Source organism: Ranitomeya variabilis, chromosome 1 (genome assembly GCF_051348905.1).
Source record: "Ranitomeya variabilis isolate aRanVar5 chromosome 1, aRanVar5.hap1, whole genome shotgun sequence".
NCBI classification, from domain to species: Eukaryota; Metazoa; Chordata; class Amphibia; order Anura; family Dendrobatidae; genus Ranitomeya; species Ranitomeya variabilis.
In genome coordinates this window covers 72,551,891-72,574,830 of record NC_135232.1, presented here as the reverse complement: position 1 = coordinate 72,574,830, position 22,940 = coordinate 72,551,891, and positions in this window count along the sequence as shown.

Sequence of the window (22,940 nt, the reverse complement as noted above, 5' to 3'; positions counted from 1 at the left end):
GGCAAATTCAAATTTTAAAGGATCCTGTTATCTCTAACAAGCACCAATGCACCGCATAGCTGTGAGTTGTAATGGTTCTGTCCGCCTGCAGTCAATACTTGTCGGAGTTTAAACAATATCTACTGTACACACTGGGCACAATTGATACGTCATTGTGATTGTGTCTGTCATCTGGGTCAATTTGCACATAACAATGTAACAGTTTCAGAAATACAGTCCTGCCCGAAGGTGTTGACACCCTTGAAATTGTTCCAGAAAATTAAGTATTTCTCCCAGAAAATTATTGCAATAACACATGTTATTTCCTTTGTGTGTATTGGAACAACAGAAAACACCAGAGAATAAAAAGACAAGTTGGACATAATTTCACACAAAACCCCAAAGATGGACCGGACAAAATAGTTAGCACCCTCGATTTAATATTTGGTTGCATCCACTTTGGCATAAATAACTGCAATCAATCGCTTCCTATAACTATTGATCATCGTCTTACACTTTTCAACTGGAATTTTGCACCACTCTTCTTTTGCAAACTGCTCCAGGTCTCTCATATTTGAAGGCGCCTTCTCCCAACAGCAATTGTAAGATCTCTCCGCTTGTGTTCACTGGGATTTAGATCCAGACTCAGTGGTGCTACTTCAAAACTCTCCAGCGCTTTGTTTCCATCCATTTCTGGGTGCTTCTTGAAGTATGTTTGGGTTCATTGTCATGCTGGAAAGTCCGTGACCTTAGATGCAAAAACAGCTTTCTGACACTGGCAATTCATTGTGATCGAAAATCTTTTGGTAATCTTCAGATTTAATGATGCCTTTCACACAGTCAACTATTAGGGAAGAAAAACGACACTCCTTTTGTTTCTAGGTGCACGGATAGGGTCCCGAACCATTACATCTAAAAAGTACAATATTCCGACACTCTATTTCGTACGTTTATTTAAAGTGTGAAGCAAGTGTACAAAACGTTTGTCGTCAGACCTTCATCAGTTATATACTAAGTGGTTCAAATCGATTCAGAGAGATTCAAACATGTAGCATATGTGTCTTCAGCTCTTTTTGTTTCAAGCATAAGCTTTTGCCTGGAGAACCTGAGCCTATAGCAGTCCACTGGGTGGCAACTTCCATCGCTAAGGAAACCAGACAATGTGGCAATGGAAACGGTTTGTACACTTGCTTCACTTTGTAAATAAACAAACCAAATAGAGTGCCGGATTCTTGGACTTTTTAATTAAACACCGTCAAGGCACCCTGTGCCAGAGGCAGTAAAACAACACCAAAATATCTTTGAAATTCCACCATATTTAACTGTAGGTACTGTTACTTTCTTTGTAGGCCTCATTCTGTTTTCGGTAAACAGTAGAATGATGTGCTTTACCACAAAGCTCTATCTTGGTCTCATCTTTCCATAAAAGACTCTTTCCCAGAAGGATTTTGGCTAACTTGCCTACATTTTGGCAAACTGCAATTTCGCTTTTTTACGTCTCTGTGTCAGCAGAGGGGTCCTCCTGGGTCTCCTACCATAGCGTTCATTTCATTCAAATGTTGACGGATAGTTCGTGCTGACACTGATGCATCCTGAGCCTGCAAGACAGCTTGAATTTCTTTGGAACTTGATTGGGCCAGCTTATCCACCATCCAGACTATCCTGTGTTGCAACTTCTCATCAATTTTTCTCTGCTGTCCACAGAGATTAGCTGCAGTGCCATGGGCTATAAACTTCTTGATTATGTTGTGCACCATGGACAAAGGAACATCAAGATCTCTGGAGATTAACTTGTACCCTTGAGATTGTTGATATTTTTAACAATTTTGGTTTTCAAGTCCTCAGACAGTTCTCTCTAACTTTTTCTGTTCTCCATGCTTAGTGTGGGACACAAACACACAATCCAAAGATTATGTTAACTTCTTCTCTTTTTACCCAGTTTCAGGTATGATTTTCATATTGCCCACACCTGTTACTTGCCACAGGTGAGTTTGAACAAGCATCACGAGCTTGAAACATAGTTTTTTACCCTCAATTTTGGAAAGGTGCCAACAATTTTGTTATGCTCATTTTGGGGGTTTTGTGTGAAATTATATCCAATTTGCCTTTTTTAATTTTTTTTGTGTTGTAACAAAACGTGCAATTGCAATAATTTTCTGGGAGAAATACTTCATTTTTTGGAACAATTTCAAGGATGTCAACACTTTGGACCATGACCAGGGCCGTATTTGCCACTAGGCACTCGAGGGCACGTGCCTAGGGCGGCGACATTGCGGGGGGGCGCACCTGAGCACCTGAGCAAGGGTTTTTTTGTTTTTTTTTAAAGTCCCAGGTCACAAGCGACCGACCGCCCTGCCCCCCCACCTCCCGCCCCCCGCCTCCGAGTCCCACCCGCCCTCCTTGAAAACAATACTCACAACTCACACCGGGTGGGTAGGAGGGGGGCGCGGAGAGCAGGTGCACTATCCAGCCAGGAAGTGTCTTCTCGCGCCGCAGCTTGGAGCAGTCGCGGGCGGCCGTCTCCCCCTAAGGAGGAAGCCGACGCTCGCATCTTCATGGACGAGTTCAACGGCTCCTCTGCCCCGATGCTGACGCCGGAGAAATCGTATGACAGTCAGCCGGACAGGGACCCGCACGACCTGAAGGTGAGTGCTGCGCAGATATAGCAGAGCCAAGCGGGTCCCGGTCCGGCTGACTGGCAAACTCCCCGCACGCCATCCAAGTCCTGCTCTGCCACTCCTGTGTATGCCAGGGCACGGTATATACCTGGTCCTACGGGGGAATATATGAGCCATATGCATGACTCATATTCCACCCCCCCTGTATGCATGGCTGATGGGCCATCAGCCATGCATACAGGGGGGGTGGAATATGAGCCATGCATACAGAGGGAGGGGTGGAGAGATGACCCATGCATACAGGGGGGGTGTATATGAGCCATGCATACGGGGGGGTGTATATGAGCCATGCATACAGGGGGGGTGTATATGAGCCATGCATATGGGGGGGTGTATATGAGCCATGCATACGGGGGGGGTGAATATGAGCCATGCATATGGGGGGGGTGAATATGAGCCATGCATACAGGGGGGGGTGAATATGAGCCATGCATACAGGGGGGGTGAATATGAGCCATGCATACAGGGGGGGTGAATATGAGCCATGCATACAGAGGGAGGGGTGGAGAGATGACCCATGCATACAGGGGGGGTGTATATGAGCCATGCATACAGGGGGGGGTGTATATGAGCCATGCATACGGGGGGGGTGTATATGAGCCATGCATACGGGGGGGTGTATATGAGCCATGCATACAGGGGGGGTGTATATGAGCCATGCATACAGGGGGGGTTGAATATGAGCCATGCATACAGGGGGGGTGAATATGAGCCATGCATACAGGGGGGGTGAATATGAGCCATGCATACGGGGGGGTGAATATGAGCCATGCATACGGGGGGGGTGAATATGAGCCATGCATACGGGGGGGTGAATATGAGCCATGCATACAGGGGGGGGTGAATATGAGCCATGCATACAGAGGGGGGGGTGAATATGAGCCGTGCATACAGGGGGGGTGAATATGACCTGTGCATACAGGGGGGGTGTATATGAGCCATGCATACGGGGGGTGTATATGAGCCACGCACATGGGGGGATGAATATGAGCCATGCATATGGGGGGGTGAATATGAGCCATGCATACAGGGGGGGGGGTGAATATGAGCCATGCATACAGGGGGGGGTGAATATGAGCCATGCATACAGAGGGGGGGTGAATATGAGCCATGCATACAGGGGGGTGAATATGAGCCATGGGGGGGGTGGGGAGTGTGAGCCATGCATACAGGGGGGGGAGTGTGAGCCATGCATACAGGGGGGGAATATGAGCCATGCATACAGGAGTGGGGTCATTATACAGTATCATGGAGAACTGTGTGTGGCCGTTGTACAGTATTGAGCATCATGTGTAGCCATTATACAATATGGAGCATCATGTATGGCCATTATACAGTATGGAGCACTGTGGCCATTATACAGTATCATGGAGAACTGTGTGTGGCCGTTATACAGTATTGAGCATCATGTGTGTCCATTATACAGTATTGAGCATCATGTGTGGCCATTATACAGTATGGAGCATCATGTGGTCATTATACAGTATGGAGCATCATGTGTGGCCATTATACAGTATGGAGCATCATGTGTGGCCATTATACAATATGGAGCATCATGTGTGGCCATTATACAGTATGGAGCATCATGTGTGGCCATTATACAGTATGGAGCGTCATGTGTGGCCATTATACAGTATGGAGCACTGTGGCCATATTTTTTCGGTTATAATTATTGTATATAAAACAGTGTGATCAGCAGTGCTAAATGGCTGTGGTTGGGACGCGGATATGGGTGTGACTAGTTGTGAAATGGGTGTGGTCAGAGGCGTGGCCTAAAATTTGCCACGGCGCGCGTAGCGCGCCGCACACTTTGTACCTCCTTCCCTTCTTCAAAAGTTGGGAGGTATGGTACCGCATTTGCCAGATCATGGCAAGTGCCACAAATACCATAAGGAATGAATGAGGCCGAACGCAGTGTTGCCGTAAGTGATCCGTTACGCGGCACATGCAGAAAAACTTCCCAATCTGCTGCAAAAGGCGACTTTCACATCAGCGATTCTTGCTAAAGTCACTGCCGATAGTGTCATACTCACCAATGGGGGGGGGGGGGCAGCACTAAAAGTGCCTAGGGCAGCAGAAACTCTAAATACGGCCCTGACCATGACTGTACATAATAGGTATTATTTGGGGGTGGGCTGTGCAGGAGCATTATCTGATGATGTAGAATGTTGCAGGTTAAATCTGTAGGTTCTCTTATTCCCCAACATATTTGACAATTTTGCAAATATTTAGAGACGAGCGAAATCGAATGGTAGAGTTCAGGGTCTGTTACCTCACACTATGCAAACTACAGTAGATGACATAGTAAAAAGGGAACTAAAACTACACCCGCCGATAGTCACCAGTAAATGTAATTTTAGCATTTTATTGCCTTATCTGGGTATGTGGTGTGTGTGACATGGTCAGACATATCCTGTTTAATTTATGATAAAATGACTCTGAAACTCACAGAGCCTATGCGGGTGTTGCAAGAACTGCTAAAAATAAGAAGAAAGAGGAAATGCGATACACCCTGTATTAGACAAAAACGAGGGTCTCGTACACATTCTGTTAAATTTGTTAGGTAGTGGGACTCCTAGACTTATAAATATGCACCAATTGCCAAAGGAGAAACTGCAATACACCCTGGAAGATACGTAGAGAAGAACCTTAGAAAACATTTTTTCCCATTATTAAGGAGTGGGACTCCTAGACCGGTAAAGCCTAATCCCTAAGTGCAAGAGCTGAAAAACATTTACCCCTGGGGGTATGTATATATATATATATATATATATATATATATATATATATATATATATATATATATATATATATATATATATATATATATATAAGAATTCCAGAGGTAGGCCTCATGGTGCTCGAGCACCCTTGATACTTTATCGAGTAACGAGCGTCCCCAAGCACCCCAATGATCGATTGAGTAACGAGCGTTCCCAAGCACCCCAATGATCGATCGAGTAATGAGCATTCCAGAGCACCCACTGCTCGATTGAGTAACGAGTGTTCCCGTGCTCCCCAATGCTCCATCGAGTAACGAGCGTTCCCTAGTATCCCAATGGTTGATTAAGTACAGAGTAGAGGAGAGCATGCTCGCTTATTAGTAGTGAACACTATAAGGAACACACCAACGAAATAAAAAAATTGTCAGTGTTTCATCCAGAAAACTTGGACAATTTTTCCTTACTTGTCATCTGTATACAATTCTTTTTTTTAACAGCAGCAGCTATTAATTCACAAGACCAATTACAGTTTCTTATGTTACAGAATTGCAAAGCATCTATAAAAATCAGATATTATACTGTGGATCTGTATGGCATCCGATTTATTTTGCATACCCATAAATTTGAATGGGTGAGTTTCATCCGTTTTACGGAAGAAACTAGAGCATGCTGCCATTTTGTTCACACGGAAATTTGATTTGTGAAAAAAATTACTCATCTGCACTGCCCCATTAAATAAGCCTTTTTATACTGATAGTACCCAGACTGAAAACACAGTCATATGCACGAGCCCTCAGAGTGATTTCCCTGGGGATGGATTTATTGCCAAATTTTTGCTTTGGAAAATCCATTTCATACATGTGAATGGGATTGATTCTTCACCAAGTGCACACATTTCTGCAATTCCCCATTTGGTGGTGAATTTGGCGCTAGAGTCCTGGTCTGTCATTTGCAGGTCCTGGTTTATCAGCCGTCCTAGTAATCTGTGGCCACTGGACCGGACTCCTGGGAGTTGATCCCTACCATGTGGCATCCACGGCATCATGCCATAATGATGATGTCGTCCTAGGCCGGCTAACCTAAAGAAGATCCATAGATGTCATCAGGTAGGAGGCGATTTTCAGAGCTCCCATCTAGTGGCCACAGATTCCTGAATTAGCCGAAGGAGCGGGTGCTGCTAATCATTTTGCACCAACTCTATTTGCATCCAATCTCTTCCCATACTAGGGTCTGTCACTTATGGGGTCCACAAATAACCTATTAGACATTACTGATGATGCTTTATGCCCTATTTGTTCAATGGTAGCCAGAAAGATTGCTGTTTCAAATGGAAATATAATTGTTTTGTATAGATCGGAGACCTCCCAGAATAATTTCCTCTCTTGGTCCCAGTTAAATTCCAGTTTGATTCCGAATAAGAATCGCAACCGAAACAAATAGAATAGATTCTGAAATAAAACCTCCTATAAAAATACATTAATCTGCTGAAAATGAAAATTGGTTCTGTGGATTAAAAATATAAAATGTTTATTAATCATGTTTCATTTCCTTTTGAAGAAATAGGAAGAAAATGTTAAAAGTTGGTGAAGTCTTTATTAGTCAATCTTTCAGTCGCAACACTGTTTTCCTCCAGACAAGCCCTGAGGGCTGCGACGAGAATCTGTTTGTATTCTTTCAGTACAAGTGGAAGGAATGCAGATATCGGTCCTGATTGATGGCTGATCAGACGTTACAAAACTGTACACGTCTTTTTAAAATGACTTGTTAAGCTGCGTCCTTCAATCGTCTTTTGAACACCCTCCAAACTGACTTGTAGTGTAATTGCTCAGGTGATGGGTACTTGTCATGGATTCCATCTATCAACCACTGAATAGCATCATTGAGGTCCTTCTCTATCGGATAACCCTGAGCCCACAGGATCTAACAGGCTTAAATCTCAGTAATCTTCAGTTTATTGGGTCAAAATGCCAGTAGGTCAATATTTGGACATTTACTGCAAATTATTGAATATGTAGTCTTTACTAGTGGTTCACTGGTTAGCTCTGCTGCTTTGTAGGTTCTGGTGTCCTGGGGACCCGGGGATGCCGTTTTACTGAATCTGGCATTGTTATTTTTTGTTTCTGCAGTCTTCATTCTTGTGAAATTGCTCCCTCTTTCCTATATATAAAGATAGTCTTTTTGGCCAAGTGGATATGGACCTCAAGCCTCAAGAAAATGCCCATAGTGAATAGCTATTTACGAAACCCAGTATATATCAGTATTTGTAAGTCAAAACTAGGAGTGGAACAGTCAGAGGAAAAGTACAATAGAAACACGTCACCACTTCTGTATTTTTCACCCACTCCTGGTTTCGGCTTACAAATACTGATGTAATATACTGACCAAATACTGAACATGTGATTGTGGCCTGATGCAAAAAGCAAACGAAATATTAAAGATATGAAAATGGAAGCTAAAATATATCTACTAGTATCCGAGTGCCCTAATAGTGGTTGCCTTCATGGCACATCCCTTCGAGCCCCAAATGCTGAACGTTGTGAAAGCAGAGGAATCACAGTCTGATGCAGCGAGATCACGATGATTAGCTGACCACCTTCAAACACAATTATAATTCCTAATTCAGATTGTAAAAATGATGCAAAAATAAGGACATCATGGTGTCAGGAGATCCTACCCAGGAGTAGAGACATCGTTGCCTATCGCTGATCATAGAAGCTTCATCAGGATTAAGGCTATTCTCTGGATTATTAGTGAATTCTGTAAATGTTAAAGTATATAATTGTTTTTTTTTCTACCCTGTGACAGAGGCGCTTTATCTTGTCATGCTTTTTCCTGGAGCCTCTTGGTTAGACAGTGTGTTGCTCAGCTTGCCATATCCAACGTATTTGTGAAACTTAGAATAACCTTGTGAATTGTTGAATGAAAAGTTATGTCACAGTGCTAATCCCAACTAATCTCCATTATATTTTCCACTTATGTCTCCCAAAGTTCTGTCTGGTATCTGTGACAGGTATCCTAGACCTAGAGGAATGTTATCCTAATCACCAAAGTTGTATTCACACATCCAGAACTTGAGGAATGGATGCTAAGGAAAAGAAAAGTATAAAAAATCCACCTATTTCTTCTGTTTTGTATCCACTTCTGTGCATCTACTGTATACTCTAGTCTGAAGCCAGTGGGGTCATCCTCATCCTAACAACAAGGCAGAGGTGTTGTTAGCTCAGACGTCTCCTAGGTCTGCATTGATCCTGTTTTGAGCTCTTTAATGCAAGCCTTTACAATGTCTAAGTGACCTAACTTTTTAGGCTACATATATTGTAAAAACAGTCCAAAAATTATCCCTTTTGGGGGCGCTCCAAATGCCTTGTTAGTGTTTATACACTGGCAGTGATACAAAAATTAACCCTATTTGGGGAGAATAAAGATCTTTTTTATTCTGAATGAAGAAGCGGTAGCTTTACACAAGGCATCCAAAAATAATCTTCTTGTTTAGGAAATAAGAGGTCAAGCTATATCAGATCAGAAAGAGATGTGCTGTTTTAAAAGTGAGCAATTAATGGCTTCTCAACTAGGAGTGAAAAAATATCCCTTTCTTGGGATCCACAACAGTGTTGCTATTGTCAAAATGATTACATAATTACATAGGCTTTTAATTAATTTGTGTAAAAATGATCCATTTTTAAGGAGCAGAAATAAGCTAGCAGTTTTGAAGGTAAAGCAGCAATGACTTGTCAACAATTACATGTGCAAAAAATTAGCCCTATTTTAGGAGCAGTTCGTGTGTATATACTATTAAGAGGTTATGCTTCCTACCATCAGTACAGTATAGTTATAAAACATAATGGTAAGCCAGGAGATGTGTGTCTGGCGTGTCTATGAAATGACAGTGGAAGAAGTTGCATAATATAAAAAGAGGCAGAAAAGGAGATGTTTGGCAGAGTAAGGCCAGCAATGGCAGCAGCTGTATAGCATAGCACTATAAAAAAAACAGTGGGCAGGGAGCCAGGAGTTCTCTGGCTCTCATGGCTTTGCACAGTAGAGAATTATGATGTCTGGCAGTATAAGGTCACCAATGGCAACCACAGCATTAGCAGCACTACACTTCGATAACATCATGGATGAGGAGTAGATGCCAGGCTAAACATTGGCCTTCAGAACATACTGCAGCAGAATTGTGTAGGAGACAGACAACAAGTAGGCAGGTAGATGATACGCTTGAGATAATAATGTAGGGGGATGAAAGCCTGCACTGACCTATGCCAGATTAATTTTGACAAATGTAAGATTTTCCACACATATAGAAGATAACCTGGTGTGTGACGAAGCCACTGGCAGCGCTGAATCTTTCTCTGACAGTGCACCAGAGGCTGGACATGACAGTACGCCTAAGCCCATGATAGTACACCCTAGGCCACTTCTTGTTACTAGTCCAATTCCATGAGTCAGATGTCCATGGGATCGGAGCTCAGTGAATCTGCTGGAGAAGACAAAGTACAAGTGTAACTGAACCTGGCTGCTCCGGTGGGGCGACTCTGCTGATGTACATCAGGATGGTGCACGGTCAGATAAAACATCTGGTCCACCAAGTCATGATTATCATGCTGTCCGCTCTGCGAAATCATCATCGCCAAGCAGAGAAAATGGTGCATGTCATCTGCTAATCATATATTTTTGTTATGGAGGGGTTTTTTTAGGAACATGTTGCAATAATGTGATTTGTCATGAACACATGTGAAGTTCACTCCTGATTGGCTCATTGTTTTTTCATACAGCTCATGCGTATTAACATTCTCTCTGTCTATGATTAATGGCGGCAATGCTCAAAATGCGTATGACATGTAAGTATTTTAATTTTTTCAAATAATAGAGTTGATTTTTATTGACTGCCAGATTTTCTAAATACTTTACATGATTAATTTGAAGCCACTTACCTTAGAGGGTTTAACATGCACTGATAAGTTTCTTTTTCTTATGCAAGAAGAGCGAATAGTTTGTCTTGCTAATACGCCAATTAAGCCTCCCCAAAAAATAATTAAAAAATTAAATAAAAATTAAGAATTTAATGAAAAATAATTGAACTTACAGAAATCCTAGAATTTTAGTTTGATAATTTACAACAGTTTTACCCTTTGTTGAATGTCCTGCATAGGCTCCCAATTCTTCAGGGTACTACAAGGGAAAGTAGCCCCAGATGCATCAAAAAAAATTTCACCAAAAATTAGAAATAAAGTGAGAGATGTGAGACATATTTAAAATTTGATGCATTGAACATGAAACTTGGCAGAGATGACTGTTTCAATAAATAATGGTGGCTAGATAACTTTTGTGATTCTTTTGCAAAAGGCAGTACGATCTAGAAGGTTTGCAATTGATTGTGGTAAACTTTGTAACAGTATGGAAAGCCGTGGATGAGGATGATGATGAGGCTGATGACACTGACAAAGCAGTACTTGCTGGTGCCTAAGGGTTACCATAAAGATGATCATGAGGACAAGTAGAACAGATGGAGCCTTTATTATCTTGCTGACCAGTTTGCTTTCTACACATGAGCAGGTTCTAGTTCTAGTCTATGTACTACACTTAGCCAATCATAGAATGTTGGAGTTGGAAGAGACCTCCAGAGTCTTCGTCTCCAATTCCCTACTGAATGCAGGATTCACTAAACCATCTCAGATAGATTAGAAAAATTCCTGAAATTTTGCCCAGATAGAATAGTAGCATAATGTGAATTATCTTACCTGGCTGTACTGATTTGGACAGTGAAAGAAGAAACGCCCAAACCATATAAGAGAAACAAAGAAATGGAGTGCTGACTTCATACATATATAAAAACAAGTAAATTATATTAATTACAATCAATAGTTAAAACAAAAAATAATGAGAGGTGTACACAAAGAAGGAAGCATTTAAAGTCACCCAGGGGATGATCAGAAAAAATGAGGTTATCAGAGTTCAGAGAAATCGTTTGTGATGAGTAGTATATGCCCAAGGTACATAAAGATCCGACTAATCCTCCTGGCTGTCCAATTGTGTCCGAGATAGGTGGATTATGTGATCCAGTGTGCAAACTAATTGAATTCTATTGGAAACCCCTTGTTAAGGAATTACCTTCAAATGTCCATGATACAATGGATGTTCTTACTAAACTTGAGGGATTTTTTTTGGAACCTGACACGTGGCTGGTTACAGCCGACATCGAATCTCTGTACACTTGTATCTCTCATACAGATAGTTCGGATGCGGTCCGATTCTTCCTGGGGACTGGTAAATGGGATGGCAAATTATGTGATCTAATTTTAGAACTCTTGGAATTCATTTTGACTCATAACTCGTTGCTCGGGTGGTCTCAAGCATTTGTTAGTGTTCGGAGATTAAGTTTTCATCTCAGCAGCTGAATGATTTACAGCTACTAGCCAGGCTGAGTACATGTGAGGAATCCCTAGCAACCAGGCAACCCCCACATGTACTCAGCCTGGCTAGTAGCTGTAAATCATTCAGCTGAGGCGATGAAAACTTAATCTCCAAACACTAACAAATACTCGGAGATCACCCGAGCGTGCTCGGGAAAACCCCAGCAACGAGTACACTCGCTCATCACTACTCATAACATATTTCTATTCAAAGACAGGTTCTACGTCCAGAAATAAGGCACTGCGATGGGGGCAGCCTGCGCTCCGTCATATGCTAATTTATTCCTCGGATACTGGAAATGGTCCATCTTGCAGGGTGACGGGGCGCATGCCGCCGAGTAGGCGCAATGCTGGCTCAGGTACATAGATGACCTGCTGATCATCTGGCGGGGCACTGAGAGAACTAGCTGAATTTATGGAGAGCCTGAATTGTAACCCATTTAACATCAAACTTACATATAAAGCAAGTCAACAAAAAATTGAAGTCCCTTGGGTGACTTTTGATATTTCCTTCTTTATGTATACCTCTTATTATTTTTTGTTTAAACTATTGATTTTGATTAATAAAATGTACTTGTTTTCATATATATCAAGTCAACACTACATTTCTTTGTTTCTCTTATCTCAGATAGATGTCTGTCTATCCTCTGTTTGAAGACTCATCACCTGTCATGGCAGCCTGTTACACTCATTGATCACCCTCAATGTCAATTTTTTTTTCTAATATGGAATCTGTGTCTTCTCCCTTTCAGTTTCATTCCATTGCGTCTCATGTTTCCATGTGCAAATGAGAATAAGGATGATCCTTCTATACTGTAATATCCCTTCAGCTATTTGTACACAGCTGCTACGTCTTTTTTGCAAGCTAAACATTCCCAGATCCTTTAACCATTCCTTGTAGGACATAGTTTGCAGTCTGCTCACCATGCTGGTAGCTCTTTTCTGAACATGCTCCAGTTTTTTTTATTTTTTTTTTTAAATGTGGTGCCCACAACTGAACACAGTATTACAGATGAGGATTGACCAAGGAGGAGTAGGGGGGACAATTACTTCACGTGATGCAAACTCTATACTCCTCTTAATACATCCAAGAATTGTGTTTGCCTTTTTGGCAGTTGCTCAAGTTATTTTCACATATGCTGTTGCTGTTGCTTAGTTCTGTTCCTCCCATTCTGTAGATGTAATTTTTTTTCCCCCAGATGTACATTCTTCAATTTCTCCCTGTTAACTACAAATCTATTAGCAGTTGTTATGGTGACAGAACCCCTTTAAGTCATTTTCCCATCCACATTTGTTTGCAGGACAATTATCCTGCTGTTACCCCCATTTAGCTTCCTTCTGACCCTGCTTTTAATGTTTGGCAGGATTTTCACTTAGTCCATACCTTTATTAGTCTAGGAGTACCAATACATGACAATTTGAACAGAATGTGTATGAGCCCCTCCTTTATGTTTAATACAGGGTGTATCTGAGTCCCTAATTTTTGGCAGTTCTAGCTTCCTTCATAAATTAACATGAAAATTCCTTTTAATAAAAAAAAAATCAATTTTGGTTTACCTAAATAATATTTTTTAAAATCCATTTTAAATTTTGGCTTATATGCAGGTCATTATACATGAAAAATGTTTCTTAACATTTTTTCCTTGAACATTTTCACTTCCTGTCAGTCCTCTTTGTAGGGTCTGCCAGAAAAATGCTTTAATTTCCCATTGACTCCCATTATACTAGTAAGCGAGCACTTGAGCATTAGGAATTACTCGGTTCGAGCAACGAGCACCTGCTAGTGCTTATCGCTCATCCCTAGTGCTTATCTTTACTGTTGACACTTGACATGGCTCTAAATTACTGCTGCACCATGAAACAAAGAACAGCTATATTACAAGGTGCCACATTCTTTTCATGTTTACAAACCAATACTCACCATGTCTGCCCTTTTGACTGCATTAAAACCTGTATATATGAATGTTGGCAAAGAGACCCTGAATCCAACAATGTATCATGTACTTCAACGAAAAAATGAAGAAATAGGAGCGCACTTACCCAGGTGGGATGACAATCACTTTATTTGGACATATTATGAAAACGGCAGGGAGAGATAACGATAGCCACGGACAACGGCCGTTTCGTGCTGCACGGCACTTCAACGGGAGGACCCGTTGAAGTGCCGTGCAGCACGAAACGGCCGTTGTCCGTGGCTATCTTTATCTCTCCCTGCCGTTTTCATAATATGTCCAAATAAAGTGATTGTCATCCCACCTGGGTAAGTGCACTCCTATTTCTTCATTTTTTCGTTGGATTTTGCTCACTGTTGTTGGATGCAGCACCCCTACGAGAGTGTGGAGGAGACATACAGCTGGCGCAAGCCAAAAGGTGTAGAGTCGGGTGTTTGTGGTGTTCACATTATCAACAGTGCGGTTGTGCTTTTTCTCTTTTATTTGGACTGTATCATGTACTTGGGTTTACAGAGTTCTTAGATTTAGCAACGCAGCCGAGCAGAGAGAGCAGCCCCCATCCACATCAGGCTATGCACTTACACTGTCTATTCACAGTGAACTGCTTATCACAGGAGGGGGCGGAGTCTGACTAGCATGTACTATACCAGCTGATGTAGTCCTGGCAATGATAATCATCATATGATAAGATCTTCATTATAAGTAAACAACAGCACACAGCCTGACATGTGACACATCATTGAAATCTGTGTTTTAACCCCTACCTTATGCTGTCCTCAGATTACATAGCAAAAACCTGCTGACAGATTCCCTTTAAAGGGTTTTTCTTTCACAAAGTTTTTCAACTGTCTGAATGCAAACAGCAAAGTAATTGATATACGGAAAGTTTTGATTTAATTGTTTGCCAAAGCTACATCCAACATGCGCATGAATTGAAATAAAACTCCAGTTTAAATATGAAAATGCTGCTTTTGGCCGGTCCACGGGAACACTTTATTTAAAAACAAAGTTATGCTTATCGTACCTAAGCGCTGCTTCGTTTTAATGGCCTCCACAGCTGTCAAATGGGGCCTGGTAGTGGTCAGTGAAATCTCAAGAAAATATTGACATTCAAATAAGTAGAACTTTTTATAAAATGTTGCTTGGTCTTAGAACTTATGGACACTTTTGAAATGGAAATAAAATGTATTTATAACATTTCAGTTTCAGTCTTGAATCTTTATTCCTTCATTCACTTTCAGACCCCCTGGCATGCAGTTTACAAATTGAAGTCCCTTATTTTTCTCTTATTAGACTTTGTCCCAGTAATATAGGCTGGATATAAGCTTTGTAACTATAAACTGATGTTTTCACTTGCCTTTCTGTATCAGCACAGCTTTACTGTTAGGCTCTGTTCACACCTTCAATATTTTGTCAGTGTTTTACATCAGTATGAGTAAGCCAAAACCGGGAGTGGGACAATCAGAGGAAAAGTATAATAGAAACACGTCACCACTTCTGTATTTATCGCCCACTCCTGGTTTTGGCTTACAAATACTGATGTAAAATACTGACCAAATAGTGAATGTGTGAGCATGGCCTTATACGTATCTTGCATGCTTTCCTCCTTGTCTATAACCTCCTATCCATAAGAATTTGATTAAAAAAAGATTATTTCTTCCCTCTCCATTGCAGATCCTTTTACAATTTCCCACCTTCCTTTTGCTATCTCAAACTTTGAGAGAAGGGAGGGGATAATCTTTCGGAACCAAGGGCTCTGACAGGGTTGTATCCATTCTGCAAAAATCCTGAGCTAGATAAAGATCTTACAGACACTGTGCAGCAGCAGAATAGGAGATCGATAAGTAGGACTTAAGCCCGTACAGATACAATAGGTAGCTGACAGCCCCCATGCACAGGAACACACAGATTGGTCAAGCACCCCTTGGCTCTCTTTGAGAAAGCCGTCGCCAGACTCCTCTGCCACCAGCTTATCTTCTCAGAGCACAAAAGGTTCGGAAAATCTGACATTCTGGATTCATCTCTTCCCTGACATCTTCTGTTGGGGGACAGTCAGGAGGCCCTCATACACATTACTGTCCTCCAATCTGACTGACATCGGCAGGTTCGGCTGACGCAAGTCCAATATGTATTGGAGACTTCGGGAGCCTTGACCTTGGGCGTTTTCTGTGTTAACCACTTCCGATGGCAGCCTTGTGTTTGGGCATATGTTGCCCTTATATCTTCCAGTGGTGCATATGATATCTATTCAAATTTGGCCTTTGCTTTAGCCATTGACAGGCTACAAAATGCAGAAATACATAGAAGCAACTTCAAAGGGATGGACATATTTCTGTAAGTAATATCAGCTCGCTCTCGCTAAATTCCCTCCATCATTCATTTTTATGGATTTACCAGAAATTATTTATGAATTACCTGTCAGAGCTGTAGAATAAAATATAATACATGGCCCTGTGGAGCTTATTAATGTCATCTGTAGCACTAATACAATCCTATCTGCGCTGATGTAAATCGTTCATGTAAATATTTTCGCCACAAGGGAGGTCATGCATGGACGTAAGCTTGACGTAGATCTGATGAATTTTGTGAGTACCAAAAGGGTAACAGATGTACAAGAAGAAACTATCGAACGAAAAAAAATGCTGCTGTGATAAAAGTAGGGTCAGGACTCAGGAGCATATTGTGTTTGACAATTACTTTCCATCTTATCAGGATTAGTAAAGATCATCATTTTTTTGTATCAACCAGAAAAGTGGTCTCCGACCTGTGGCTCGCCATTTGATGAGCATTACAACTCAACATGTGCCCTGGCAGAGCATGCTTGCACTTGTAGGAATGGATACCCAAGAAGCTCTAAGTGCCCTTTTTTGTGTGCTGATGTTAATAACAGTGAAGGTTTGGAATCTGCAGTTAATGAGTCAACAGAGCATTGGAAGCTTTAAAAAAAAATAAAAAATTGTGAACTCTGCAACTTCACGTGGCTGAGTTGAAGTGGTATCGCCTACTTTTCAATAACGTCACCCACAGTTTATTGTGGTATATTTATGAGAAAAATGTCATGACTTGACTTGCACTGTTGGCTCCTATTACAGGACACAGATGGTATCTCTGAGCTCTTTACCACCAGATGTTATACACCGGATGTGATGGGCCTGATGTTATTCACCAGGAGCAGTGAGGCAGGATATTATGCATCGGAGAGGGTCAAGGGTAAGATGTTATGCATTGGGGCAGTAAGGCTGGTTATTATACACTGGAGGGGCGAGGGGTCTGACATTATTTACTGGGAGCAGTGAGGCAAGACATTATATACCAGGAGGCAGCGAGGGACCGGATGTTATACTCTGGGGGTGAGAGGGCTGACGCTATTCACCAGGAGCAGTGAGGCAAGATATTATGCACAAGAGGGGGCGAGGGGTCGGATATTATTCATCTGGGATGTAAGGCAGGATCTTATACACAGGAGGGGTGAGGGGCCTGACATTATTCACCGGGTTCAGTGAGGCAGGATATTATACATCGGAGTGGGTGATGGGCCTGATGTTATACACCGGAGACAGTGAGGCAGGAGATTGTACACCGGTAGAGGTGAGGTGCCAGATATTATACACCGGGGGCAGGGAGGCAAGATATTATACATCGGAGGGGGTAATGGGCCGGATGTTATACACCGGGGGCAGTGAGGCAGGATATTATACATCGGAGGGGGCGATGGGACAGATGTTATATCCCGAGAGCAGTGAGGCAGGATATTATTATTTGTTTATATAGCACCATTGATTCCATGGTGCTGTACATGAGAAGGGGTTACATACAAATTACAGATATCACTTACAGAAAGCAAACTAACAATTACAGACTGATACAGAGGGGCGAGGACCCTGCTCTTGTGGGCTTACATTCTACAGGATGGTGGGGAAGGAGACAGTAGGTTGAGGGTTGCAGGAGCTCCGGTGTTGGTGAGGCGGTAGCTTCGATAGCGGTGAGGAGGCAGCGGGGTCCATGCAGGCTGTAGGCTTTCCTGAAGAGGTGGGTTTTCAGGTTCCGTCTGAAGGATCTGAATGTGGTTGATAGTCGGACATGTTGGGGCAAAAATTCCAGAGGATGGGGGATATTTGGGAGAAGTCTTGGCGGCGGTTGGGTGAGGAGTGAATAAGTGTAGAGGAAAGAAGGAGGTCTTGGGAGGACCGTAGATTACGTGAGGGAAGATATCGGGCGATTAGCTCAGAGATATATGGAGGAGACAGGTTATGGATGGCTTTGTAGGTAGTATTAGTAATAAGAACTGGATACAGTGAGGGAATGGGAGCCAGTGAAGAGATTTTCAGAGGGGGAAAGTGGAGAAGTAGCGAGTAGAGAGATGAATTAGTTGGGCAGCAGAGTAAAAGATGGACTGGAGAGGTGCAAAGGTGTTAGCAGGGAGGCCACAGAAAAGGATGTTGCAGTAGTCAAGGCGGGAGATGATGAGGGCATGCACAAGCATTTTAGTAGATTGACGGTTGAGGAAAGGACGGATTCTGGAGATATTTTTGAGCTGGAGGCGACAGGAGGTTAAAAGAGCTTGGATGTGTGGTTTGAAGGACAGGGCAGATTCAAGGGTTACTCCGAGGAAGCGGACTTCCAGCACGGAGGAAAGCATGATGTCGTTAATTGCGATAGGTCAGGTAAGTAAGATCTATGAGATGGAGGAAAGATGATGAAGTCAGATTTGTCCACATTAAGTTTGAGGAAGCGAGAGGAGAAGGAGGAGAATTTGGCTGATAGACACTCTGGGATTCTGGACAGCAAAGAGGTGACGTCTGGGTCAGAGAGGTAGATCTGAGAGTCATCAGCATACAGGTGGTACTGGAATCCATGAGACTTTATGAGTTGTCCCAAGCCAAGTGTATAGATTGAGATTAGTACGGGTCCTAGAACAGAGCCTTGGGGGAATCCAACAGAGAGAGGGTGGGATGAGGAGGTAGTGTAATAAGTGGGAGACGCTGAATGTGCGGTTGGAAAGGTATGAGGAGATCCAGGATAGGGCGAGGTCTTTGATGCCAAAGGAGGAGAGGATCTGTAGTAGGAGGCAGTGGTCAAATGTGTCGAAAGTAGAGGACCAGTCTAGAAGGAGGAGTACAGAGTATTGTCTGTTAGCTTTGGCTGTAAGTAGGTCATTAGTAATTTTGGTCAAGACTGTCTCAGTTGAGTGATGGGGAGGGGGCAAGGTGCCAGCTGTTATACTTCGGGGGCAGTGAGGCAGGATATTATACAACGGGGGGGTTAAGGGGATGGATCTTATACACCGGGGGCAATAGGACTGAATGAAAAACCTAAATTTGCTTATTAAGACATGTGTCCCAATACGTTTGTCGATATAGTGTATATGGTACATGCAGTAGTTTTATCTCTTTGTCATTCTTTGATCATCTTTAATTCTCAGTACAATATACAAAACACAGGAAATTCTGTTTCTCATTAATTTATCTTCCTGATTGCAGATAATTCAGATGATATTAAATATAGAAATACATATGTTTCCTCCCATGATTCTCAAGGTGATTACGCAAGTATCCTTGCAATTCAGAAATTACTGGAAAATATCTCAACAGATCAGAATATAGACACAGTGCACTGTTCTGACTATGCACTGACCTGTGAAATTGACAGTGGAAGGTTTGGGGAAAAAGAGTACTGCAAGTGATACAAATAGTATGTAATTAATTAAATATCTCCTGCCATTCTGTTGCACAACTGGCAATTAGCATAAAATATGTCCAGTAAGGTGTGTGATTAAAATTCAACATGCCCGTATTGAAGGCAGTGTTGGTGAGGTGCTAATAGAGAGAATTGGGAGCCTCCCGACTTTCGGCGGTGGTCCCGAAGAGTTACAATTCAGACCAATGGCTTGGTCACACTGCTGGTCCGGACTGGTGTCAGAGATAACGTTCATGGATTGGCCTGCAGAGGACTGGGGTAATGAGTCCTGTGTCATCCTAACCGTAAAGCATACTGAGACCAACAGTAAAGCATACTGAGACCATTCACATGTGAAGTTGCTTTTCATCCATGGTGTGGGTTCACTAATAATTTTGCTTAAGAACACTGCTATGAATAAAGAATGGGATCTAAACATCCTCCAAGAGCAACTTCTTCCAATGATCCAGAAGCAATCTAGTGATGATCAATGCTTTTCCACCATGATGGAGACCATGTGACAAGGGAAAAACGATAATTGAGTGGCTTGGTGAAGAAAACATTGACATTTTGGGTCCATGGCCAGGAAACTTCATAGACCTCAAACCCAGTGAGATCATGTGGTCAATCCTCAAAAAGCGGGAATACAAACAAAAACACAGAAGTGATGAACTCCAAGCATTGATTAGACAAGAATAGGTTGTTGTGATCAGTCAGGATTTGGCCCAGAAGTTGATATCCAGCTGCCAGGATGAAGGGAAGAAGTCCTGTAAAATAAGGGACAACACTGGAAATATTAAGTCTTTGATTAAGACCAGCTCAATACTAGCAGCACACATTGTGGAAAAAACTAAATTTGTGTCAAAATCAAAACTTTTGTCCATGACTGTACGGTAGACAAGGCATAGATGGTAGACATCAATAAATGAAGCTTTATAGTTCTGCTTATTAATACCATCAACGCTTATTCAGCTGTTTAATACAATCACAATTCAATAACAGCACAAAGGGAAAGATCAATATATGATATTTTTTTGTTCCATATTTTCTTTAAATTAGGTTAGAATTACTCAAAAATGGAAGTAAAGCTTAGTGACTTTCTTCAGGTTTCAGATATGTCTGATTATTATTATCATTTTTAATCGACAGTATCCATGGCTTGTATGAATATATCATACAACAAGTTTAAAGAATAACCATCCTTATCATTTTTCGTTCAATAAATCAATGGTACCTGTGGAAAAATTAAAAACTTTGCAATATATCTTATGAGAGAAATCTGCTTCTTTCTCTTCCTGGACTGATCTTTCCTTCTCAAAATTCTCAATTCATAGGCAAAATCTTTCTTCCGTGAATACAGACTTTCCCATTTCTGAGGCAGGAAACGGTGCTCATAAACTTCTATGGAAAACTGTAACTCTTGTTTCAGGAGAACTTGCCGTAGAATATCTGTGCTGCCCCTGGCTTCTCCCTCCTCCTCATTTCTCCATAGAATTTTAACCCCTTTCTGTCATCGGACGTACTATTTCGTCCATGTGGGGTGAGCCCTACTTCCCAAGGACTGAATAGTACATCCAGCTCGATTGGCCGCGCTCATGGGGGGAGCGCGGCGGGTCGCGGCCGGGTGTCAGCTGACTATCGCAGCTGACATCCGGCACTATGTGCCAGGAGCGGTCATGGACCGCCCCCGGCACACTGCGATCAAACATGATCGCAGTGTGCCGGCGGTATAGGGAAGCATCGCGCAGGGAGGGGGCTCCCTGCGGGCTTCCCTGAGACCCTCGGTACAAGGCGATGTGCTCACCTTGTACCGAGCGTCTCCTCCCTGCAGTCCCCGGATCCAAAATGGCCGCGGGGCTGCATCCGGGTCCTGCAGGGAGGTGGCTTCACAGTGCCTGCTCAGAGCAGGCGCCGGGAAGCCTCCCTGCTGTGCTGTGTGATCGCCGATCGGACACAGTGCACAGCAAAGTGTCAGATCGGCGATCTGTCACTTTGCTGTGATGTAAAAAGTAAAAATGTAAAAAAAAACACAAAATTACATGTGTGTAAAAAAAAAATCATAAATAATAATAGAAAAAAAATATTGTTCCAATAAATACATTCCTTTAGCTAAATAAAAATAAAAAAACAATAAAAGTACACATATTTAGTATCGCCTCATCCGTAACGACCCGACCTATAAAACTGTCCCACTAGTTAACCCCTTCAGTGAACACCGTAAAAAAAAAAAAAAGAGGCAAAAAACAACGCTTTAATATCATACCGCCAAACAAAAAGTGGAATAACATGCGATCAAAAAGACGGAAATAAATAACCATGTACCGCTGAAAACAGCATCTTATCCCGCAAAAAACTAGCCACCATTCAGCATAATCAGCGAAAAAATAAAAAAGTTATAGTCCCCAGAATAAAGCGATGCAAAAATAATTATTTTTTCTATAAAATAGTTTTTATCGTATAAAAGCGCCAAAACATAAAAAAATGATATAAATGAGGTATCGTTGTAATCGTACTGACCCAAAGAATAAAACTGCTTTATCCATTTTACCAAACGCGGAACGGTATAAGCGCGCCTCCCCCCCCCCCCCCAAAGAAATTCATGAATAGCTGGATTTTGGTCATTCTGCCTCACAAAAATCAGAATAAAAAGCGATAAAAAAAGTCACATGCCCGAAAATGTTACCAATAAAAACATCAACTCGTCCCGCAAAAAACAAGACCTCACATGACTCTGTGGACCAAAATATGGAAAAATTATAGCACTCAAAATGTGGTAACGCAAAAAACATTTTTTGCAATAAAAAGCGTCTTTTAGAGTGTGACGGCTGCCAATCATAAAAATCAGCTAGAAAACCCGCTATAAATAGTAAATCAAACCCCCCCTTCATCACCCCCTTAGTTCCGAAAAATTAAAAAATTAAAAAAATGTATTTATTTCCATTTTCCCGTTAGGTTTAGGGCTAGGATTAGGGCTAGGGTTAGGGTTGGGGCTAGGGTTAGGGCTACAGTTAGGGTTAGGGTTAGGGCTAAAGTTAGGGTTGGGGATAAAGTTAGGGTTGGGGCTAAAGTTAGGGTTAGTGTTTGGATTACATTTACAGTTGGGATTAGGGTTAGGGGTGTGGTTAGGGTTACAGTTGAGATTAGGGTTAGGGGTGTGTTTGGATTAGGGTTTCAGTTATAATTGGGGGGTTTCCACTGTTTAGGCACATCAGGGGCTCTCCAAACACAACATGGCTTCCCATCTCAATTCCAGTCAATTTTGCATTGAAAAGTCAAACGGCGCTCCTTCCCTTCCGAGCTCTCCCTTGCACCCAAACAGTGGTTTACCCCCACATATGGGGTATCAGCGTACTCAGGACAAATTGTACAACAACTTTTGGAGTCCAATTTCTTCTCTTACCCTTCGGAAAATAAAAAATTTGGGGCAAAAAGATCATTTTTGTGAAAAAATATGACTTTTTATTTTTACGGCTCTGCATTATAAACTTCTGTGAATCACTTAATGGGTCAAAGTGCTCACCA